Raw genomic sequence first — 27,166 nt, forward strand, 5'->3', positions numbered from 1 at the left:
GTTTAAAGAACACTTTCATAGACATGATCTCATTTGATCTTTTAAGAGCCCAGCAACTTGTACTTTATTTTACAGGGGAAACTCTAAGTAAGCTTGATTGAAACTAAATGGCAAGCTCATGATTGGCTGTAAGCTAGTGTAACAACTTGGCTTCCTCTCCAGGCCCTTTGTATCTCATTACTAAAATAATTCCCAAATGGGACCTGCAGGTACCAGGCAATTTCTTCATGACCTCACATGTTCTCTTGTGAAACTGGAATGATTTCTTTTTAATTATCTTTGTCCACCCTAATTTCTTGTTTTCTCTTGCATTTTCAACATTCTTCTTGAAATCTTGAAACTTTTCTTCAGCTCTTTACCTGCCCTCTCACATGTGTACATAGACATTTGGCAGGTCATGATGGTTTACCGCTTAAGTGAGCCTTGACTTTCTCTGTGTGCAATGCCCTGACTCCCATCACTCTAGGGAGTATTATAGGAACCACAGAACAGTCTTTTCTATTAGTCCTTTCTCTCCAAAGATTTCCTGACCCCCAAATGTGATATCTAATGTTGTTTATACTTGAGCAAGATCCACTATGAGCTGTCTCATTTTTATTTCAATTGTAATATTGCTGCTTACTTCCAGTTCTTGTGTTCTATAATATAAAACCTTGGTTTCTCAATTCCACCAGGTCATTCAAATTTGTGCAACCACTTTGGAGATCAGTGTGGAGGTTTCTCAGGAAACTGGGAGTCAACCTACCTCACGATCCAGCAATTCCACTCTTGGGAATATACCCAAGAGATGCCCAATCATACTACAAAAGCATTTGTTCAACTATGTTCATAGCAACACTATTTGTAATAGCTAGAATCTGGAAACAACCTAGGTGCTTCTCAATAGAAGAATGGATAAAGAAGGTGTGGCACATATATACTTTCGAGTTCTACTCAGCTGTAAAAAACAATGATATCTTGAACTTTGCATGCAAGTGGATGGAAATAGAAAACACTATCCTGAGTGAGGTAACTCAGACCCCAAAAGAGGAATATGGTATGTACTCACTCATAAGCGGATTCTACCCATAAACAAAGGACATTGAGTCGATAGTTCATGATTCTAGAGAAGCTAAATAAGAAGGTGAACCCAAAGAAAAACACATATTTATTCTTCTGGATATTGGAAGTTGACAAGATCGTCGGGCAAAAGCTGGGAGCAGGGGAGTCGGGTGGATTTGGGGGAAGGGGAGAGGGGGATAGAGAAGGAAGAAGGGGAGGATTGGGGAGAGCTTGGAGGAAGGGTGGATATTGGAGCAGGGAAGAAGATATCTTAATTAAGGGAGCCATTTTAGGGTTGGCTAGAGTCTTGGCTCTAGAGGGGTTCCCAGGTGGCCAAGACGATTTCCCCAACTAGTTCTGTGGGCAGCAGAGGAGAGGGTGCCTGTACTAACCTTATCCTATAGCCACACTGATGAATATTTTGCATATCACCATAGAACCTTCATCCGGCGATGGATGGAGATAGAGACAGAGACCCACATTGGAGCACTAGACTGAGCTCCCTAGGTCCAAATGAGTAGCAGAAGGACGAAGAACATAAGCAAGAAAGTGAGGACGATGAGGGGTGCATCTACCCACTGAGACAATGGGACTGATCTAAAGTGTGCTCACCAAGGCCAGCTGGACTGGTACTGATGGAGCATGTGATCAATCTGGACTCTCTGAATGTGGCTGACAATGAGGGCTGACTGTGAAGCCAAGGACAGTGGCACTGAGTGTTGATTCTACTGCATGGACTGGCCTTGTGGGAGACTAGTCTGTTTGGATGCTCACCTTCCTAGACCTGGATGGACGGGGGAGGACTGTAGTGATATGAGCGGTGGGCTGTAACCCGGCTCCCTGCTAGCTTTACACCCAAAATAACAACACACAAATTGCATTTTTTTAAACACTGCTTGGCCCATTAGCTCTAGCCTCTTACTGGCTAATTCTTGATTAACCCATTTCTAATAATCTGTGTAGCACCACAAGGTGGTGGCTTACCAGGAAGGATCTTAACCTGCGTCCATCTTGGAGAGGAGAGCTATAGCGTCTGCCTGGAGAGGAGAGGCATGGCGTCTGGCTCACTGCCTTCTTCCTTCCAGAATTCAGTTTTGTCTACTCTACCCACCTAAGGGCTGGCCTATCAAAGGCCAAGGCAGTTTCTTTATTAACTAATAAAAGTAATACATAGACAGATGACCCTCCTCCATCAGAGGACCTTGGACTTCCCATAGGGCAGGAAACCCTGACTGCTCTTAGGACTGGAGAGGGAGAGGGAGTTGGGGGGAATGGAAGGGAAATGGGAGGAAGGGAGGATGTGGAAATTTTTAATAAATAAATTAATTAATTAAAAAATAAAAAAGAAATACACAGCATTAGCTACCTGACACTAGACCCATATTCTTCACTAAGGAAAACCATTGTATTAGCAAATGAGAAAGTATGAAGTGAGCATGAGTTATTGTGAGGACAAGGAAATGGCAATGTACCTAAATTTTAGCTGTTCTCTGATGAAGATAGTACTCATAATTATATATGGAGGTCCACTGTGACCCTCCACATAAATAAGGGTATAGTGAATTAAAGATTCTTTGAAAGGCAAAACCATAGAAAATCTCCAATGGGTCTGGGAGAATAATTCAGCCAGTAAAGGGTTTTTCACACAATCATGACTACCGAACTTTGATATCCCTCTCAGAACCCATTTAAACTATGTGGACATGGTAATACGTATTTTGCATTTTATTGCTGGGGAGGCAGAGACAAGACATTCCCTGGGGTTAGCTATTTTGCCAATCAGGTAAGCTCCTATTCTCACTGAGAAACGTTGACTCCAAAAACAGCATCTGTGGCTCAACAGGAATGATGCCTGGACTTGTTCTTTGTACTGAACAAGCATGTGTGCACACATGCACTTCTCCCCATTAACACACACACACAAAACAAAACACCAGAAGACTCATGTAGCACATAAAATCTGTACAGTAGTTACTGCATGCAGTTTAACACTATGCAACAGTATATTGATTGAAGAATTTCAAAAGGAGATAAAACAGGTAGTGGTGATTCAATTTTTTTTTTTTCTCTTCTCAGAACTCCTGAATGCAAATCTATAAAGAGTTAAATCATTTAACCTTTGAAGAAATTATTGTGTTTAAGACTGGATTGTGAAGACATTTTCCCCAATTATTAAGGATCTGTAGGCTTCTTATACACACTAAAGTTTTCAAAATAGCTTTCATGGACACAATTATAATTTGGTAACTATGGTAATAAACAGATGCACATGTACAAAATCATGAACATATATGCATACTTATTGATGATTTTTGTTTACATATAAGTTCATGCATATTATAAAGATATGCCTATGTAAAGGGTGTGCATGTGCGTATATATACAGTCATGTTGCTTAACTGTTGATTTTCAGACCACAATACAAGATTGCATTAAATGAAAGACTTACTTCAAGTAAATGATCTTATACATTCTTTATTTTTTAAAATTATTATTAGAACACTCTGCATTTTAAATATTTGTCATTTCTAGGTTTTAATCTTATGATTAAAGTAGGTTCTCTTCAGTTTGGTATAACATGTATTACACCCTGTCTCTTTTGCTTTTCCTTTTTAATTTCAACTCTGTAAAATGGGGTCTTAGGTTGAGGAGAATAAAGCTGATGGTCTTACCTGTCATTTTCTCATAATTTGGTACCCTCACACACATTTCTGCTTTTTCCAAAACCAGCATTCTACATATCAAATGTCACTTTCCCCAAGTGGAGATTCTAACTGAATGTAAATGCCAAATGCCTCATCTGCTAATTAATGGCATCTGCAGATACCAAGGCTAGAATTCCTTTTCATTTATTTTGTGTTCAGGCTTAAACTGTTCTTTGGGGGAAACAAGTATCCTCATTTCATCAGTCCTAATAAAGCTCAATGTATTCAAATCTCTGGTAAGACTGAAGCATCTCACATTTAAAACACAGTGATTATCCCTAATCCTTGTTAAGAGAAACAGTCCAAGCACCATGTCACTGATTCTTGAATATGTACCCAAGGGGGGGAGGGGTTTCTCTCCTTGACTTCAGGCTCTCACATTGCAATGAGACTGCCTTAGGTTTGAGGCTCTTGGCATCATCATATAAATACAAGTGTAGCCCACAATGTTTTGTAAGGCACACACCACTAAGTACCATCCTCTGACATAGTCATTTTGTTGAATGTGGGAACACACTACATGCTAGCAAATTCTCAGCAGATACTAGCCGTACATTCCCCCATACTGCATTTACAGCTCCGGATGCAAACCAACTCTTCATGAATTTGTGACTTGACGTTTGTTCCATCTTCCTTGTGATATGCAGCTGAGCAATGAGAAAGTAAACAGCAAGACTGCATCACAACCTCTGCAGGCAAGCCAAATCACAGCTTTTCAAGCAATTTTTCCAAGATGTCAGGACCTTGGCTAGAACTTTTACCATTCATGTTCTGCCTTTACTTCTCTCTGTTCAAGCTGGAGAAAGCCAACAATGTTCTCTGAAGAATACCCTCAGTCCCTTTGGTCAATCACACCTAAGGAGCATGCACCTAAATTCTACCATCTTCTCCATATGGGAAGAGTTCCCATATCACTCTCTGTCTTTGAATATTTGTCACTTTCGTGTGATAGTCAGAAATGTCTCTAAAACAGAAGTTTCTGGTAAATAAGAACCAAACAAATCCAATCTGTCTTGATTCTTTTTATAGCCAGTACTGAGCCAGGTATTCACTACACAATAACTACAGAGTAGTAACATGTCAATTGTCTTTCTTGTTCGGTACATTTTTAAGAATATGGTGAGATTTGATGGCTGTAGCTCCTAATATAGCTAGGAGATACAGTCTTGCAGCAAACACACTGATCCTCTGGCCTTACAGGCCCCTCCCATTTGCCCCACTTCCAAAATGTTTCATGAGCTTTAAGTGAAGGAGTTGTTTTATAGATTTAGCCATCAGAGTTGAGCTCCAATGTTACCCAGGAGCAATAGACAATAGACCATCTAACAACAACCACCACACCAGTCTCAAGAAACCACCTTTTGGCTGTTAATTGGGGAAGTCCATGTAATATCAACTATTTCTCCTGTCTTGGTTTCCTAGAAACCAGATTCTTTGTACACAGATCTCAGAAGATTCAAGCTGGAAGTGCTCTGAAAACATCCTCCTGAGGACTAGTTTTCACATATTAGAAGGTTCTGCGCAAGCTGCCAAAAAAAAAAAAAAAAAAAAAAAAAAAAAAAAAAAAAAAAAAGCAATCAATAGTACTATTCAGTTGCACTGCCTATGAATAACAATGAAAAACATGACAAGATATCCCTGACTTCAGTTGGGTCATTTATACCTTGTGGTAACCAAGAATGTTTTTTTTTTTTTTTAAATTATTTATTTATTATGTATACAATATTCTGTCTGTATGCCTGCAGGCCAGAAGAGGGCACCAGACCCCATTACAGATGGTTGTGAGCCACCATGTGGTTGCTGGGAATTGAACTCAGGACCTTTGGGAGAACAGGCAATGCTCTTAACCTCTGAGCCATCTCTCCAGCCCAACCAAGAATGTTTTAATGGGACTTAAGTTCCACCTAACAGGACAGAAATCATGCTACGTGGAAATATAGCCAACTATTTGAGGCTAGTAAGGGCATAGATAGATCTTTAGTAGAGCAAGCCACCACTACTATACTAGACCAGTTGTTGTAGGAGCTGCGGGCTGTGTTCCTGCCGCCCCAGCTTCTGGTCACCTGGCTAGCTTATGCCCCGAAATAACAACACACAAACTATATTCTTTTAAACACTGCTTGGCCCATTAGCTCTAGCCCTTACTGGCTAATTCTCATATCCTGATCAATCCATCTCTAATAATCTGTGTAGCACCAGTCTTACCGGGAAAGATTCAGCATGTCTGACCTGGCGGCTTGCTTCATCACATCTGGCTCTGAGAGGAGCTGCCCTGCATCTGAGCTCACTTCCTCTTCCTCCCAGCATTCTATTCTGTTTACTCCACCCACCTAAAGGCTGGCCAATCAAATGGGCCAAGGCAGTTTCTTTATTAGCCAATGACCTTCATCTATCAACCAGTAAAATTCCTAACTTCATTCTAAACATTCATCGTACTACTCACAAGTAAGTACAGCTCTCTTTCCAGTAGTTGAAGACCATCACAGAAATCTCTAACTGGTCAATACACAGTGAATAAAGAAAGGGTCATGGGTCACACAGCCCAGTTGGCACAGTTAAAAGACAACTGCTGCTTCCAAGGCTCAGGGAATAGTGACAAAAACAGCAGAAAAATTTAAGAGTCCTAAGACCAGGAAGTGTACTGTGAGTTTGTGCCTCCCAGAAACAACAGGAAAGCTTTGCTCATGATGCCACAACAGCGTGGCTACCTAAACAATGTACAATATCAATAGATATGATATCAAGACAAGGGAAATTTATTGACCTTCATTTCTAAATAAAGAACTACAGGCAATTAATAAATGCTGAAAGAAGGAGAGGTCGTATTCCATAGTGATGAGTCGTACTGAAATCATAAACATAGAGGCAATACTAAACAGGCGGTATTTATATATTTATGTATATATGTATTTTGTTATACATATAATGTTATATATATGCACTGTATGCTGTTATAAATGCAGTGGCAATATATATATATATATATAAAATATATGTGTAGCTATATATGTTTGTGTGTTATATGTAACTTTAAGAAAAAATGAAGGTCGAAAACTTGAGAAAGAGTAAGGGAAGTCATAGGAAGAACTGAAGTGAGAAGATTGGAGGGAGAAAATGAAAAAGGGAGATGATATTACTATGCTTTAATTATTACCACTTAGAAGTCTGTTCTTTTCTAATGAGAAACAGAAAGAGAGTGGATCTTGATAAGAAGGGAGATGAAGAATGACTAGGACGAATAGAGGAAAGAAATATGTGCAGAAAAGAAATCCATTATTAGTAAAAGGGAGTAAATACCCAAGAAGTGAATTTACTTTCAAAATCAGCACCGTGAAGCAAAACCAAACAAAGACTTAATGCAGCGAGGCACACCAGAAGTCTCAGCATGCTTGAAACAGAGGCAGGAGCATCACTAAGTTTAGGCCAGCTTGGAGTACAGAGCAAAACTCTTTCCTCCTACATAAGAAGTCAAGTCAGGAAAGAAAAGGGAATGACATTTATGAACATACACACTTTAAAAAAACTCCCCAAAAATTTACAAACAGCTTCAGTCCTATGTGGCACTTGCCTTGGAAATGGAGGCTAGTAGAACTTTCACACATATGTCATTATGATTACTTTAGTTATCAAAAGAGAAGTAAACTCATACCCATTTCTAAATATCATAAAAGCTTCCCGGTCAAATTAAAGCCATTGTTGATTTGAATTTTAAACTTGAAATCAAGTAAAATAAGTTGCCAAGAGAAAGCCCACACAAATTCTGCAGATACATTCTAAATTGTCAAAAAATGCATGCATATTCCCTTAAACCATAAACAAATATAGAATTATTCTTTCCAAATTCATACCTAGGTAATGAAATCCTTTTTTTTTTCTTCAGAAGTTATGGAAGCAAACAAGTCAGTGATGCCATTAACAAAATATAGGGTAAATAAATACAACTTGCATTTATTAAAAGAAAAATAATATAGTTCTGTATATCAGATGCCCCAAATTAAGAACTTAAGTCACCAGCAAAATACAGGTGTTGATTTATATAAATTATGCTCTTGAAAATGACATAATATTATAAAATGCTACTGAACATAGCATCAAAAATTGAGGTTATGTCCTATAGACTGAGATCTACTTAGTATTCTGCAGATAAAGCAAACTTAAATAATTTAAATTATTCCATATTCATAAATTGAATGGCAATGCTCTAATATATGAAAATTGTCTTCAGAGTAATGCATGGGTTAAAACACATCTACTGTAAACCCCAGCAGACCTTACAATAATTGATATAGTGCAACCTAGACAAATACTCAGTCCTAAGGATGATTGAAATTTCATCATCTGCAACAATGTGGCTGTATAATAATATGTTAAGGGGCAGGGGAAAGACCAGGGACAGAAGATAGATCATGTTATCACACACATATGTTCAATCTAAAAGATATGATCTCATAGACTCAGAGAGCAGAATAGTGATTACACAAAGTGGGGCCAATAGATAGGGTTAATGGAGACAAGGATATTAAGTCAAGTTAACTAAGGAGTAAGATGTTTTAGCATGCTACTTCACATTAGCATATAATGTACTGTAGATTAAAAAAAGCTAGAGATGAGTTTGCATGCTCTCAGCACAAAGAAATAATAAAATTTTGAGTTGATAAAAATATTGTCAGTCCTTAAATGCAATTGTTATGTTTATATGCATTACTTGAGAGTAAATTTAATGAAGTGAAGAATTGTCTACCAGAATATCTGCAAGTAGAATTATAGACTTGAAATCTGCATTTTTATATACACATAAATATATTGTATCTTCACATGCTCATGAATTAAACATGTACATAAGCATGTATCTTTCTGTTTAGACATATATTTTGGAAGTATAGTGATCAAATGGTTATGTAGATATTAGTTTGCTATTTTGTAAAGGGATAATGGAGAAATGTATAATAAATACACCGGTATCACCTTGTAAATCATGGTCATGAATAGGATAAAAAATAGTTACTCTACTTAATTACAGAATATAAAATGATTATTTATCATAAAATCTCATAAAACATTTCTCTCTCTAAAACGTCCATCATTAAATTATACATAATGCTATGCAAATTCAAATGTGTACACTAATTAAGTAGTTTCTTACCACGTAGACACCTATGAATACCTTGTATAATTTGAGTTTTCCCAAAGTTGTTATAAAACATTCCATCTCACAGCTAAGACACTATAAAGACAGCAAATTATGAAAAAAATAAATTAAAAAGGAAGAAAAAGTCAGCTTGATACTTCATTACTCCCTTCTTCCCTAACACTAACAGGCCAATAAAAAGTTGTTTTAATTAGAACTTGGATAATGTGAGAATTAGAAGTCTCTTTACTTCTTTTTTGAGCACTCAGTCAAGAACACATAATGTGTGAAACTAATAAAAATCATTTTCCATTTTTTTCCTTTTGACAAATGGCATAAGTTGAGATGACCTGTTGAAAGAGCAGGGTATGTGATTAATATATGCATAGGCATATCATTTCAGAAATCTAGTACCCCTTGAATGGCATCTGAGGAATAGACAAGCTGACTGAGATCTGAGGGCACTACCTCCACAGGTCTCAGAAACCCAGAAACAATCAGACACTAGCCAAAATTATGTATGGCTCTTTTCACCATATGTTCTGATATAAACTCAGCATATCTGCTCATGAGTGGTTTAACAAAACTTCAGCTAACTTCAACAACTGTGTCTTCCTCAGTGCCCATAGGAAGAGATTAAATAAAATTTTCTAAACCTCGCCGTGATGAACAGTTAGGGCTAGATAATTCTTTGTTTCAGGAGCTGTCTCTGATTGAGCTTTTGTAGCAATATCTTGGGGCTGTGTCTGGGCGGCCACCCTTACTTCATTTTTATTCTTGTTGTTGCTTTTGGGCACGTATGCTCAGTGTCAGACATATTCTGTGTACGCCACTTCCATTGTTAATTTTAGCTGTTCTTAGCTGGGATTACAACCTGGAGATTTACACAAGATTGGACCCATTTATGTCCTATAATAGAGAGAAGGATCTCATGAAGTACTAGCTTTCTTCATGAATTTATAGTCAGTTAACAATTCCAGAGAAAGAGATTATTTTTTCTGAAAGTTCTACCTATCCAAACGTTACACAATCTCCTGTAAGAGATCTAAACTTATATCATTGGTTAACTAATCTACCATGTTTAGAATTGTTTTTCATTTTTTTTCTGTTGATGAAGTGAGAAGACATTTGTTTCTCTTCCCAGGAAAAGTCACATAACACTATGGTTTGTATTGTCATGTGACTTTCATGCTTTGCAAAACAAGAGCTTGAAAACACGTTTATTCTCACTCAGGATGCAGCAGTAAGCAGCACGACCATTGCCGGTAGTTAGGCAGCTATACTCAATATCCTCTTGTTGTTTATCTAGACCTCTGAAGAATCAATGTTCCAGCTATTGGGATCTTGGTAAATTTTAGGTATAAGATTGCTACAACCCTTTACCAATACACAAACATTTTTTGCAGTCCAAATAAAAGAAAGTGGGTATCACTACACATTGATTTGGTGAGAAATTGATAATTTATATTAGGCTCCTATTTAACAATATCTTAAAATGTGTATCAATGCCTTGTTATTACTTCTGCGATTTCCCTGTTCCAAGTAATGTAACAACTGATTGATTTTCAAATATGACCTTCCTAGATTTTCACTCATAAATCATTAGAACCATTAGTGCTTAAAAAGGTTACTGAAACACAGGAGGTCAACAATTGCTAAAGAGGTGAATACATGGTAAATGCTATTGTCAACTACATACATGAGGTTATTTTCCTAGTCATTTCTTTGAGATGTAAGAGTTTATCTTAAAAAATTATTTTCTTTTTGAATCCATTTTATTAACAACCTATAATATGTGTCTATTGATGTGTTTGGTATTGGAGTCAGATACTCTGTGACTATATTAATATTCATTAATTCTTACAGGGCTTTTAGCAACTAAAGCTTTAGGCATTTAAAAATCAGAAAAATACACATTATAAAAACATGAATGTGTTGTTACTTCATCCATTCATTAAGGTACAGTCTTGTGCTTTGGTAAATATTTCAAGGAAAGGCTATACTTTGAATTTTTCTCCAAAGTAAAAGCATAATCTCTGTTGACTGCTTTCTCTGATCAGTTCTATCAGATTTTTGCTATTCTTTATTTCTAGAGCTATTTTTTTAAATTCTCAAATTTAATTTAGTTATTATAACCACTTAGCATATGTTTGATAATATACATTAGCATAGCATTTTTAAATATATTTAACAAAAGAGATCATGAATATCATTGAATGGTGCATTTGAAAATCATTAAAATAGTAAATAATATAGTAATAATGCAAAAAATAAGAAAAAAATAATGTTTCTGTCGCCCATGCAATGGAGTGACTCTGAGATGCAAAATGGCAGTAGCTATTCTTTCATTCATACTTATTAGACTTATACTTAATTACATCACCATATGAATTTGCTTTACTGAGTTTCTCTGTGAAATGGAATGTAAGTATACAATAATAGAAAAATGTATTGTGTATACATGCATATAGATAGATAGATAGATAGATAGATAGATAGATAGATAGATACATAGATAGATATTGCTTCCGGTACTTTATGGAATAGTATAGAAAGACAAAAGTATAAACATTGTCTTTTATATCAACTTCCAAGATAATTAGAGTTAATATATATTCAGAAGAAACTAACTCTCTACCCAAAACTCCACCTTTGTAGTCAATTCCAGATATGTTAACAAGAATATCAGTATGCTTAATTTACGCTAACATTTCTGTCTCACAATCTTGTCAGCCTTCTACCGGTGTCTATGTTTTATGATTTCTTGCACAAAGCCTCTCCACTTACTTTAGCATTCTCTGCCAGTATCCATTACTATAAAGTTACCTTTGGTTACTTATCAATTTCATCTGTCTTCTAATGTTCCATTCACTACGAATCCTTGCACATGCTGCAGTCATTTTATACTCCCCCAGATAGTTCACAGTCTGATTAAATAAATATCTCCTCAAAAGATTATAAAATATTGTCACTAAGTACATAAGCATTCTTAATCATAATTTTTATACATTATGTTTGATAACTTGAAAATCAATGGCACATATTTAAATCCACATTTGGAAGCATTCCAACCTTCATGTAGAAAATATTACTTAAATGAAAATATCAAAGGCATACATTTTTATAAAGGACTAATACCTGGACCCGCCATTAACAATATTTATAAAATAGTGGATATGGTTGGCATGTTATTAATCATCACTCCATCATAACTTGGTGAAAACTATAAGAATTCTTTATTTCATAATAAAAAATTAGCAAATTTTAAGTGAAAAGAAATATATTTGACTTTGTAAAGAAAAGCACCAACATTTTGGAAGTATACACACAACAAACACACTTGCAACCATCTTTAATACTGAACATTTTTCTGGACCTTTACAAGGTGTAAAGGTTAACTTGACTCTTAAGAACAAAAGAGATAAGAATCGCCTTATTTTTAATATAAAATTTAACTTACTTACGATTCTCACAATATGTATAAGCTATCAATAATGAGAGAGGTTAATAAAAATTCAGGGAATAAATATAAGAACAAATCAGAATGCTCCCTGATACCATTAACGGCAAGTGTAAATCAGTATAAACTACTATATTTAATAATAAATAATGATTTTAAGGCTCTGGTGAAGTATTTAAAGATTAGAGTAATGTGACTTAATACATAAATATTTCAAATAGCAATAAATTGAAAGTTGAATGCAATTTGAATTTAAATCCTTCCAGTGTTGGTTGTGGAGGTTTATAAGTTGATCTTAAAATTTTTCTGGGAGGTTAAAAGGCTAAGAATGTCTATGATATATTTGAAAACTAACAAAATTGAGCACCAGACCTCCCACATATTAAAACTATTTCAAAATTATATCTTTTGAGACTGCATGATAAATGGATATTAAACGACAAATAGGTCATTGGAGTCAAATATAAAATTCTAAGTAACAGTCATAAAAATGCGTAAGTCAAAGGTCATAATAAAGTCAAATGAGAAAAAATATATTGGTCAGTAAATGATGAAAGTGATATTGATTATTCTCTTATGAAAAGAATATATTTATGTAATACTATGAACAAAAATAAATAAACCTTACATTTAAAAAATAAATATTAAAATAAACATTTCAAGCAGTTAAAATGACAAGTGGAAAAAACACTTTATGGAATTAGTTTGTTTCACAAAATAAAAATAAGTCATGAAAATTAGACTGACATACAGAATTAATAACTCCAATTGAAAACACAATATAAAACAATAAAAGTAAATTACACTCTTGGAAAGATGTTCATAATATCTTAGCCAAAGTGTTTCGCATGTGTTATGTCGCCCCACATATTAGGTTTTAAAGAATATCCCTCCCAGTTTTCCACAGAAAAAAAACCCAGAATAACATGACATTAATAGTTCTAATATCACATCTCAATAATTAAAATTATATGAAGTTACTCACTAATAGATGGTGAATGGAGCAGAGACATTGTTAATATCAATATAGACATTGTCTATTGATAATGGACAATGAGATATCATTTCTTACCCTTCAGAATTTCAAATAACTATTGGTTATATTAACCAAGATGACGAGAATCTGAAGAAGTCTCCATTGATGAATCATGTGAGGTGCAGAAGCCCTGTGAGACTGCTGAGTCACTCTTCCATTTGACTTTTAGGATTGTAGATCTCATGCCTGTACAGACCTGGTTTCTAAGCTCATCCTCACAGATCTGCACAAACTGAGTGGCAGAGGACATCAATTTATTCTCTTTCACTGCTAATGGAAGAAAATCTAAATTTGAAGAAATGCCAAGTAATTCACAGGGGCTCCAAGAAAAGAATCTGGCCCTCTTCATACTCCTCTCTCTGGATCATTTCTGCCGCTCCCTACCATTTGAAAATAAATCCCTAAAATAATTGCATCTCCCCACCTGCCAGTTTTTCCTGTATGTATATGATTTCCCTATTCTGATGAAGACAAAGAAATAATATCAAAGTTCACCTTTATCCATCCCCCTTTTAACTGAAAATATTTATTTTGTACATTTTTGGTTGAAGTTTCTCCTCCTCCATTTCCTTCAGATTCTCCTTGCTTTCCAATGTACCTAATTCTCTCTCATTAGGAAACAAGCAGGCATGTAAAATAATGAGAATGATGGGATTAAAATAAATGACTACAAAATAAACTGAGATTAAAAAAAAATACAGAATAAGTAGGGGGAAAAACAAAAAGGAGCCAAAAAGACACAAGAAATGCATATAGACCCTGAAACACACACATTTAAACATAGAAAATTCAAAAAACAAATTTGGAAACCATAATATACACGGAAAACATCTGTAGCAATAAACAAACAAACAACAAACCCTGACAAAGCATTATAAGACAATGTACCTTCAAAAAGCCCTTGAGTTTATTTTGCATTGGCTAGCTACAGCTGAGCATGGGAATCTGCTCTTAAATGGGAGTGATTTGATGGAGAGAGATTTCATGGGCAGGGATTTGATAGAGAGGGATTTCATGGGGAGGGATTTGATGGAGACATTCTATTTAGGACTTAGTGTTCCAAGGTCTCTCACTCTCTGCACAAAAAAGACTCATTTTAACTTGGATGCAGCTGCCGAAATTCTATTGGAAGCAAAAACATTTTCTAAGCATCTTCATCATCTATGGGAGGTGACCTCAAATTTGTGAGAAATTATTCAATCAAGTACTTAATCATGTCTTTATCTACATAACGTTATTTGAGACATAAAGGGAATAGTATTTAACAAGAAAATACAACACAAAACTGTATGTTTTGGGGAATAGTGGAAAATAACCACCTGTCCATTATTATAAGTGATGAATAACCAAAGACATAGATGCACAGTCTAACGACTGAAGGTCATAGACCGTAAGAATAAAGTAGGTGACCAAAAGTATGGTTACAGATGCTTACATGAAGGGACAAGAAATACACACAGAGTGTTTGGTTGACAAATGTAAAGTAAAATATATAATCACTCAGTGTTACCTGTACATTAACTTTAGGACACTGATTATCTTTCAGGTTGGAAGCTGGGGAATGAGACTGGGAACAAATAAATGTTTCAGTATCATTCTCACGATCATTGCAAGACATGAAGAGTTGAATAAAGAACTTAAAAATCACATCAAATACAACTGACGGATACGTGTATAACACATTAAGTTCTTTAAACTACTGATTTATGAGACCAAATTCTTTCTTGTTTAGAGTTATCCTCTACATCACAGGATATCTAAATATTTAATGATTTCTGTCTACTAGATGCCAGTAGCAAACCTGACCATTTCCCCATTGGGAAAGTATAAAATGGGGCAAATATTTTGTGTGGGAGTAAAATTGAACTCTGGTCGAGAAACAATACAGTGTCAATTTATTCATTAAACAATTTACTTTTTCTCTTTATTTAAATTACATTGATGCAATATGATAATACATTGTAATTCTTGTATATTTGATTTCATACAATATTGAAAATAAGAAGCTGGGAGATAGTGGCGTATGTCTTTAATCCCAGCACTCCACTTCCAGAGGTCCCCAGGTTAAGTTCCCAGCACCCACATGGTGGCTCACAACTGTCTGTAACCCTAGTTACAGAAAACACAGCAAACATACATGCAGACAATACTGAAAATAACTGTCACCATATGGACATGTAAATCAATCATCAGATATACCATATTATATACATCTGAAAGAACAGGTAAACTAGAAATTTTCCAAGTTGTTGGGATTGTTTGAAGTTAATACATCAAGGCGGGGGAATTTTATTCTTAGTTAAAGACCTGCAAAAGTTTTTCCCGGTTATAAATGAGGAGCAAATAATGAAAATCTTCCTCCTGAAGCTGATGGAACAAACACAGAGATTCTTAGCCAGACCTCAAGCAGAGAGTGAGAGAGCTTGAAACACTCAGGATGTCTCCATCTAGTCCTTCTCCCTTGGAGCTCAGGAAACCCTGGGAAAAAAAGATGGAAAGAGTGTAAAAGTCGGCAGGATTGGACAACATCAAGAATTCACGGCCCTCTAAATCAAAAAGATCAAAGCCTCAAAGAAACTGAAACAGTATGTTCAGGGTCTGCACAGGTCTATACCAGTTGTAGTCCAAGCAGTGGATGAGCAACAGAAAAACAAACTCAATGGTATCTTGAGAGGTTCCTTGTCTCTGGGCTTTTCCATATTTGTTTTGTTTATATATTCTTTCTCTTTATACTTTGCAGCTCATATATATATATATACACACACATACACACACACACATATATGACTTTTAGTTTAGTGTTTCATGGGATTCCTGAGTGTGCAAATGGTTGTGTCTCTCTCTGTATATATATCTTTCTTACCCTTTACTTGGGTTCTTTTCCTTGTCTTTGTTTTGCCCTATTCTGATGTGTTAATTTTAGTTTTTTCATATATATTCATGTTTTCAGAGACAACAGCTCATATATGCAGAGAAAATGGTTGTAAGAAAACCTGTCACAAGTTGGGACAGGCACCTCTCAAGCCAACATAAACAATGTTGAGGCCCATTCTGTCTATGGGCTTAATGACCATTCTTTTAAAATGAGCTGTGGCAACTTATTACATTGGCAGTGAGTTTACATAAATAACTGTTGTACGTTCAGAGTGTTGAATCTTGACAGGTTGAAAACTTCATCATTAGAAACCTTACTAAGATTAAGATGAATATATGCATCCTCTACAATTTAATTTTCAAAAACTGTTGTCCCAAATATCAAATTGGGGAGCTTGTTTTAGAAACAGATAACCTGGGTGAAAGACTGCACAAAACCAGCAAAAGATTTGAACTATCAATAGCAATCTTGTATGAGGACAAATTCTGTTTGCAAAACATGTACATCTTTCAGAACTGAGGTGACCTGCACAATCTAATATGTCAGTGGTATCATAGTCTGCAGATAACCAAGTAGAGCAGATTAAGTCAGTGGCAAGGGCACACTCACTGAAACCTTTGAGAATAATTGCAACTTTGAGTGTAACTGAAAACTTCAATTATCATCAATGGTTTCCATGCAATCTAATTTTATTTTTCTTTTTTCAACATATATTAAAATAAGTAGATAATTCAAATAGATGACATAGGGAGTGTAGATATCTCAACCTAAATTTTGACAACTGAAATGTTTGGAGGGAAAATATCTAAGAATATTTCTAGGATTTGAGAATTTTCAAAAGTTCCTCAGAGACAGAAAACAATAATAATAAGAAGGAAAACAGAAATTTTGACTCCATCTAATATTAACAGTAAATTGTTAAATCTTTAATTGAAATGTCACCCCATTAGGAAAAAATAATAGAAATGCAACAAATCCAGAGAAACAGGAATGGTTTGGGCCAGGGACTCCTGGCAGGATAGTTACATGACTTGAATAAGTTGCTAATAACAAGATAAACTAATTTAAAATGAGAAAAAGTCTAGAAATTCCAGAAAAAAGTATAGCCAAAAGATACTTGAAAACAAAACTACTATAAAAATAGTCTGGAAAATGCACATAGTTAGCAAAATGAAATATCCACCATTAGGTAGCATGTCAAACAACTGAGAAGTACAACAATTGTTGGTAAAACTGAAAAATGGTACAATAATTTTAGAAACAGATATGATAATTTGATTTTATATATATTTTTGCTGAATATGTTTGGTATTACAGAGAGAGATGAAAGAAAGCTATCTCTTTCTGAAATTCTATGATTATTCTATGAACACCTTTCAAAAACTTTCCTGCAGGAGACTTGATTTTGACATGTATTTTTGATTCTAACATTATGTCATTAGCATAAATGAATTGCACAAAATAACAGATTCACCATGATATTCCCATGCACATATTCCTTCTTGCTCCGTTTATCTCTTATTCCTGTTTTTCCTAATTGGCTTTCATTAAATTTTCATAATCTTTTCTTATATTACATATATGAGACAAATAGCATATTTGTACAAGTTTTTTTTTTTCGTTTGAAGTTCTAGTGTCAACACCATCATTTTTCAAGGAAAGGATTGATTTTATTTTATAAATTGTACTTTTTAAAATTTTATAGCATTTGTGTTTTGCCTGCATATATGTCTGTGTGAGAGTGTCAGCTCTTGCAGTTCTATACAGTTGTCAGCTGCCATCTGCGTTCTGGGAATAGAACCCAGGTGCCCCGGAAGAACAGTCAGTGACCTTAAGCACTGACTCATCTCATCAGCCCCTGATCCATTCTTTAAGAGAGTACTCCATTGTGTTCATATACCCCATTTCCTTTATCACTTTATTCACCAACTGACACCTATGTGAATTCCAAGTCACTCTGACTGGAAATTGTTTCTTGGTAAGCATGGGTTTGCAGATGTCTCTGTGGTACATTAATTTTGATTTCAACTGTATCTACAGCCATGGCATACGTAGATTTTTAGCTTTCTCAGCGATTTAATGATGATTTCCATAGTTCTTTGGCAGCTTCTTTCAGCAATGGTTGTTGTTTCTTATTAATGATAAACACTTTTATTGTAGTGAATAGAATCTCAACTTTATTTTGGTTTGCTCTTGCCAGATGGTTAAAGTTTTTCATTGACCATAGATGTCTCATGTGTTCATTGATGATACATACTTTTTTCTCTTAAATTGTGTCTGTTCAACTAATTCTCCCACTTATCAATTGGATTACTCATTTTAAGTGTTTTATTCTCTATTTAGTCTAGATATCAATCTCCTGTCATATGAATTATTGTCAAAGATCTTACACCATTTGGTAATCTGTCTCTTCACTCTGTAAATTGTCCCTTTTGCTTCATAAAAGCTTAAATTGGATTAAATTTGTGGATTCTTGTTATTATTTCTTGAACAAATGGAATCTTCAGTTAATCTTATCTATCTATAAATCTTGAAACATTGCTCTTATTTGCCCCTGGAAATATAAAAATTTCAGGTCTGATATTAAAGGCTTAGATCCATTTCTCATCTGAATTTTGTATAGGATAATGGGCAAATATATAATTTTTGTCTTGTACATAATGATATCCAATATTTCAGAAAATATTTGCTGGACAGAGTGTGTTTTTTCAATGCATTTTGAGACATATTATGTTCATTTAATTTTAAATATTTTGCCAATTATAAAATCATTGTCTAAGCTTTATATGAGCTTGAATATATTCTGACAGGTGCCTCACAATATGCACAATTAGAATGATAATAAAAATATTTCTGGAGACAATAAGAAGGCTATGTGGATAAAGATGTCTACCACTTAGACCGGTGGTCTAAGTTTGATCCCCAAAACCCACAAAGTAAAATCCAGTAGCTGATTCATCCAGGTTGGTCTCAGACCTCACAAGCTGTGTCTTGGAATTTGCCACCATATCCAAATAAGCAAATAATCATGATTATAACAGTTTTAAAGTCTCTAGGTAAGTTATTACATACCATAATTCTGTGTTGTTCTCATTATTGTGCTGGGAGTCAAAACTAGGACTTGGAACATGATTAGCAAACACACTACCATTGAGTCACATCCTCAGCCCATTATCTACCCACTGTGAAATATTTTGGTTACATTCAATGGATCTGTTAGTTATTATATTCAGATATATAAAGCATATTAACTCCTTACTAAAAATGCTACCCTTTCAATAGAGGGTGAAAATGGTTTCTTATTTACATTCATTTCCATGCTGCTTATAGTAACATATGGAATATGATAAAAAATATCAATGGATATTTGTTGAATGGAGTAAAAAGGTTATCAGAGTGCAATATTACACTCCTATGAATGTTTATGAGTGTGCTATTTATGTCGTCATGAGAGTAGACATTTTAAGAAGCTGAATGACTTGCTGAATATTTATAGTTAATATATATTGCAAGAAACTGAAAAATGTTTTTCAATAATCTGGGTAGAATTGTTTCAGTGTTTTAGAAATTAACTTCAAATATTCTGCAAAGCATGAATATACACACATCATTTAATAATATGGAATGGATTGTAATTTGGGGAAACTAAAGCATATATAAATTATGGGTAAATTGTGTGTCTGCACATTATCTCTTCAAATAATTTTCACATCTTTTGAGGCCTTCAGTTAGATGCAATCATTCTTTTCCTTACATACATTGAAAGAATTCTAAGAGTAGTATTTACACACCTGTTTATTTTTAGTATAAAATTTTGTGATTCTTTGATAGACTTTTTGAAATGCACAACTTTTTGCTTCTTTCTCTAAAAGTCAATTAGAAGGCATAGCATTGCTGTGAGTAGAAAAAGCTTAGATAGTTTATTTTTTGCTTAAATGTAGGTTTGAGTCTATGTGCTTTCTGGATAGTTTAGATAATTTCATGTATTACTATTGTCTTTGATAATTTCTATTAATACATCTAAGTCCTGCGCTGACTGTAGCACTTTCCAAATTAGATGTCTGAATGCCAGGAAGCCAGTTGTTTGCTTTCTTTGTCACTTTCTGAGGGTTAGGCACTTACTTCAAAGAAGTCAACTTCAGATTCAGCTAGAATCTCGCTCTGGCTGATCAGTGAAGATTGTTGGTAGAAAGCCAGAAAAGGAAATGAAGGCTTTTATGTTTCCAAATATAGGAAATACATATGTCTTGAGTGTCCTGTAATGAACTGTAAATAGCTCTTATAGATGCAAAGGAAGGGGAATTTAACCACGCAATTCCATTTAAAAACTGAAGCTGTAGGAACAGGATGCTTGTGTTTATGTGCATTCAACATCCACTTTGTGCAAAACTGAAAAACTTGTGACATGCAAAACAAGACACCCAGATAAATCTAGCCCTTAGTATTTCTGTAAGCAACATCCCGGCTTGTCTATTAATTAAAAATTTATCTTAGTTTTTAAAAAGTATGTGTCTTATGTGTCTTTGTGTGTTTGTGTGTAGGCATATATGTGTACACCCAGTTGCCTGGGGAGGACAAAGGGATTATATTGCCAAGAACTAGAATTATAGGCAATTATAAATTGCTAGATATGCTTGCTAGATCTCAAACTTGGATCCTCTGCAAAAGAAGTACATTCTGTTAACTGCTGGGTATTATTTCCAGTCAATTTATATGTCATTATTATATTGTGTTTGCCTCATTATTATCTTCATTATATTTATTTACCAATAGTTTTATATAATTACTCAATTCCAAAGTGATCTGTCAGTGATATTAACTAGACACAAATGCTTTGTTAGCCCGATCAGTAGCTATTAGAGATTCCAGCTCATCATCCTTACTACACTATTCTTGTATGTACTTCCATACTAATAACCTTTTAAAATTAATTTAATTATGTATGTTTATGTGTATCTTATATGGAAAAATCCGATGCATATGCATAGCCTTATGACTGCAAGAAGGCAGTTACCATTTCCATTACTTTCAATATTTAAATTGTTTTTGACTAAAGTGTAATTATTTACCTTTTCTGTGAAGTTTTGGAGTAAGTAGTAACACTTTTTATTAACTTAAATACAAGCATGATTTCCTTAAAGAAAGCATCAACATGGTGCACTTGAATAAACAGGTGACTCTGGTTCTTCCAAATTAATTATGTGAACTGGAATGGAGCTGATTCATTGGGTCTGCTTCTTTCTCTGTAGACATTTGGTTGAATAAGTGAAGATAATTTTCTGGCACAAGCGTTATCTTGTCACCTTAGACATTTTTTTTTTAAAGTATCTGTCAGTAAGGAACAAGTAAATGGGCTGTTAAGTTAAAGCACTTGCTATTGAGCCTAAAGACTGAGTTTGCTCTGTGGAACTCACATGGTAAAATGAGAGAATTTTGACTTCTCTTTGAGCTTCATGGCATATACTCAGGAGTACACCCCCACACACACATACACACTTTAAAGCTTTAAAGATCTAATGATATATAAATCCTGAGCAATCACAAAGCAGCAAGCCTCTTCATTGTGGTTTTAGAAGCAATTAATGATTTCCAACATGCACACTACTATTGTTATTATTGTTGATGCTCGATTTTGAAGATTCTACCAGAGATGCCTTTTCATCTTTAAGGATGTTAATGAACATTTACAGTTACAAGTCAAGCATAACATATGATTCTGATCTTTATTTAGTAATCAGCTATCAGGACTCCGACTCTCCATGCAGCGATACTTCAACAGATAAAACTCAAGAACTTCTATGATTTCTTTCCATAATTTACTCTCATTTAAAAAAGATGACATATTTTGAGATCTTGTACTTACTTGGCATTGAATATTTGTTTATTGAAATTTATTTACTTAGATCTGATTTTTAGGGTTTTTTTTTCATTCACTTTGACTTTAAAATGGTCAATCAAATACTAGGTTGTAAAGTGAGCCACAATTAGTAGAAGAACAAGGGCATATCTTCACCCAGTGTGATCCCCTGCTATACTGAATGTTGGCACATGTGTTTCAAGATTGCCTTCAGATAATTCAAATCTGATGCTCATGTGCCGTTTTCTTTATGTGACATACTCATCAACTGAGACTTGGTCCTTTCTCACATTCCTCCATATCCCCCAGCCGATATAGGAACTGGAATCTAATCTCTTTCATGGTTGCATATTTTAAAATATTACATAACCATTTTCCTACCAAGTTTGATTTTGTCAATAGCTGATTATGATGGTCCATCTTTTCTGTCCCTGATAGGATGCTGTATTGAATTGTCATTGTCAACAATTATATGCATCATATAGAACTGGACAGCAGGAAAGCCTATAAGGAGAGTGCTTATATTACCCTTAAAACCTTGGCCACCTCTGAGAAAATGCTTCTCACTAAAATTGATACCTCAGATATGTTCTTCAGTATTTTCTTCCACTAAAAGTATTTATTACTTTTTGCATACTACCTGAGAAAATACAATTAATTGTCTGTTTACAATTAATTAATTGTATATTGTATAATTAAATAATTACAATTAATTAATTACCTAAGTGATATTCTGAACAGTAGCCAAATTCTTATTGTTCCACACTCCTTCCTTTTCTTTATTCCTATTGATGAATTTTTTTTTTTTTTTTTTTTTTTTTTGGTTTTTCGAGACAGGGTTTCTCTGTGGTTTTGGAGCCTGTCCTGGAACTAGCTCTTGTAGACCAGGCTGGTCTCGAACTCACAGAGATCCGCCTGCCTCTGCCTCCCAAGTGCTGGGATTAAAGGCGTGCGCCACCACCGCCCGGCTCTATTGATGAATTTTTATAGTCCACTTTAAAGCAGGTGACCTGGGGAATGAATTTGTAAGCATACCCTTTTAAGAAAATGGCCAGGTAAATAGAGGGCAACTAATTGCACCCAGACTGGCATTTTGGTTAAGTCAAGGACTAAAATAGAGACTTTGAAAGTCTAAAGACTGTTCATTATAATCTTTCTTTATATTAAAGATCAGTGACAATATACTATGGCTCTCATTTTTTCATGTGTAGTACAAAAATCACTTTGGTTAATTTTTAACTTATATTTTATGCTCTGCCAGAAACATGAACAAGACTATAAAAACATAGGAATCAAGAAACTGGTTCCACTTTACACCTACAACCCAGGAGCTAGTCAAATATGGTCGAGAACCTAGCTATCATATATTTATAAATTTGTGCTTTGTTTTATATATGACTTTTGCATATAACTGTCTTCTTTTTCTTTCTCCTTAAGATTCAACTACATCCTTTCCCATTATGAATCATGGCAACAAATTTGTTGTTAGATCCCTCACAAAGACGTGGTAATGAAAACAGAGCATCTGTGTTTGCTGATAACTGTACTCATACACAGAAACCTTCTCCACAGCATGTGAATATAGATTAATGCTGCTCACTCTCACAGACAAGTGCTTTCATCTTTTCAACAAAATTATGCACTATTTAATTGATCAATCATTTTCCACTGTCTGGGAAGAAATCTACACTTTTGATTTTTCTTCTAGTTAAGGCCTCTATTTCTATAGAAATAATGACTGACTTAAATTGCCCTAAGATGCACAGGATTGCTTGATTCCTTTAGCACCATGTGTCTATGCAGACATCCACTAATCAAGTTTTATATCATTTAATTTCCTATCATCTATCACTAATTTATCACTAATCTTTTTATTATCAATTTAGCATGTATCTGGCTAGATTGTATCAGTCATGCTCTATCATCTATCAATATATCATCTAATTACCTATTATTTGTATCTATCTATCTATCTATCTATCTATCTATCTATCTATCTATCTATCATCTATCTATCTATCTATCTATCTATCTATCTACCTATCTACCTAATAATCTGTTATCTAAATATGTAATCTATGTATGCATCTATGAATTTATCATCTAACATCTGTTTTCATAAATCTTTAGTTAGTATATCATTTATCAACTTAAAATATTTAAATTATCTCTCATTTATGTTACCTATTTATCATTTGTCATCTATCACTTATCTATTAAGTATTCATGCATCAGATAACTGATCTAATAATCTATCTTTGTTATTCTTCTTCCCGCTTACATTTTTATTGTCTATCTATATATATCATCTCTTGTGCAATCTAAACTTCCACTTCTGCTTACCTAAGTTCAGTATGAATACCAAATGGGAGCTGCACTACTTCCTGCCCATGTGGTTTCTTCTCAGTCCATCTCCAATTCAGTTATTAAAACTTTGACCAAAAATTGAGTTTATTCTTTCAGACTCCTCTATTCACTCTATTGAGATTTGAACTAATCCTCAACACTTCTGATATTTCATTTCCTGAACCAAAATGGGTGGCTTACTAGGCTATTGGGATCACTGTCACCTGCTGTTCCTTTCTTGGAACAATATCACCAGACATCCAGACAACTCATGCACTCACTAACTCACAAGGCCATTAATCCCTGTTGGGACTAATGAGTCCTGGCCTTCAGCTGGATGTTGGGATTAATGAGTCCTGGCCTTCAGTTGTTCTTCTCTCCTAGAACCTTCTAACTAAAGTTACTAGAAGTTGTGCCTAGCTTAGAGGATCAGAGGATGGCATTTTCATCTGTTGGCCATTGACTGCAGTGTATTTAAGCCTACATGGTGCTAATAAAAGGGGACTTTGGTATCAGTGTTAAAAGGTCTGTGTGTCAGTCTGTCTCTGCGTGAGTATTCTCAACCTCCAGCCACTTGCCCGAAACTCGCGAGCTGGGGTCTAGCACATAGAGCGCAGACTAGGGTCGCGGTGCGCTGCAAATCCCCTGCTCAGTTGACCCATGTGTGGTGGTTTAGAATATATCCCATCACTTGCTAATTTTTCTTGCACTCACATGTTAACATATTCTTTAATTGGGATATTTCATATTGTTATTTTCTTTGTGATAATAAGAATGCATGTCTTTTGACAATAATGTCTTTGTTCATTTCTTAATTGGCAAAAAGTGGAAGTTAAATAAATATATATTTCCTAACTAGAAGAATCTTTGCTGTTTGTGGCAATAGTTTTCATCTGAATTCTAGAATGTGGGCCTCTGTTATTTTGGTGTTTTCTTGTTTTAAATTTTAAAAACATTTTTGAGATTTTAATCTAATTACAAGTTTTCTCCCTTACCTTTCTCCCTCAAAACCTTTTTATAATGCCCTTTCCACCCTCAATAAATCCATGGCATCATCGTTTATTATTGCATATGTAAATGTATATACATATACACTCTAAATATAACCTGTTAGGTTTACATAATATCATTTGTTCTGTATAATATTGTTTGATCTATATAATATTATTTGCATATTTTAAATTTTTATTATTAATTAGCAAATTTGCTACTTTGTCAATATTAGATTTTCTGTAATTTTAAAATATTGTTTGCTGTAGAAAAACTAGAAAGAACACATATTTTAAAAATTAAAAAATTTTATGCCTGTTTCTCAGGGGAAAAAAGTAAAATGATTAAGGTTGTTTTGGCCACTAGTCTTACATCTGTTAATTTCAGGAGAATATCTGTTAAGCTTCCTGGCTCCCTTGTCTACAATCTCCCTCTTCCTTCCGGTCCTAATTCAATTTCTCTGACAAGTTGGACATGATTTCTCTTAACACTTACATCCCCCCATCAAGGCAAATGCAGTCTGCTCAAACATATGGTCTCTTCTGGACAATATTTTAACTTTAATTTATTCTGCACACTCCTTTGACTTGACAGTCTCTAGGGGCCATGAATGCCTGGGCTGGAGGCAGATCAGATGGAGGTCTCTTGGACTAAGGGGCTAATAAGAGGATTGCTTACGATTTCTCACAGACAGCAACTGTGCTGCATGGCGATTCCCGGGAAGATGGATGTTGCACAAATATCTATTCACTCCAGACAGAGAAATGACGACACACCAAAGGGAGAGAATTTTTTTCAAAGTCTGACTTGATAAATCAAGTTTACAAAGGCCACTTACAGAAATATGAGGGAGGTGTACTTCCAGAATCAAGGGGAGCTAAAAGGCAGTCCTCACTGAATTGTCACCCCACCATAGGGGTTACTGCAGGAAAGCTGCCACCCTGCAGGCTCTGCAGGCACTGCAACAGGTTGCAGTCTCTTCACCTCATCCCCCCAATACTAGTTTCCAGCTTGTATAACCTGGAGGAGCTGTCAAGAGACTTTACTCAAGAGACATGCAAAGTTTGTTTACTCAAGAGTCAAAGGAGTAGCCGGGCGGTGGTGGCGCACGCCTTTAATCCCAGCACTCAGGAGGCAGAGGCAGGCGAATCGCTGTGAGTTCGAGACCAGCCTGGTCTACAAGAGCTAGTTCCAGGACAGGCTCCAAATCCACAGAGAAACCCTGTCTCGGAAAAAAAAAAAAAAAAAAAAACAGTCAAAGGAGTGTTGCTTCTCCTTTCTGGAGGGACTACTTCAACTTAGAACTCCCCAAGTCTAAGCAGCCTCCTTCCACATTGAAATCTTCCATCTCCCAAGAAACCGTTGCTCAAAACAGCATCAACACGTACTGAATGTTCGTTACCAACCTTTGCAGTACTCAGTGAAAGCACAAGATGCTAATATGAATCCAGAGAGCATACCATAATGTGGTATTCCCCTCTGTATGCTGTGAATATGTTTTATTACCATTGGTTAATAAAGAATCTACTTCAGCCTACGGCATAGCAGACTAAAGCCAGGCAGGAAATCCAAACAGAGATATACAGAGAGTAGGTGGAGTCAGAGAGATGCTATGTAACTGCCGAAGGCCACGGTATCGTGCAAATACATAGATTAATAGAAATGTGTCAATTTAAGATGTAAGTTTTAGTTAATAAGAAGTCCGAGCTAATTTGCCAAACAGTGTTG

The sequence above is a fragment of the Chionomys nivalis genome, chromosome 6 (assembly GCF_950005125.1).
Source record: "Chionomys nivalis chromosome 6, mChiNiv1.1, whole genome shotgun sequence".
NCBI classification, from domain to species: domain Eukaryota; kingdom Metazoa; phylum Chordata; class Mammalia; order Rodentia; family Cricetidae; genus Chionomys; species Chionomys nivalis.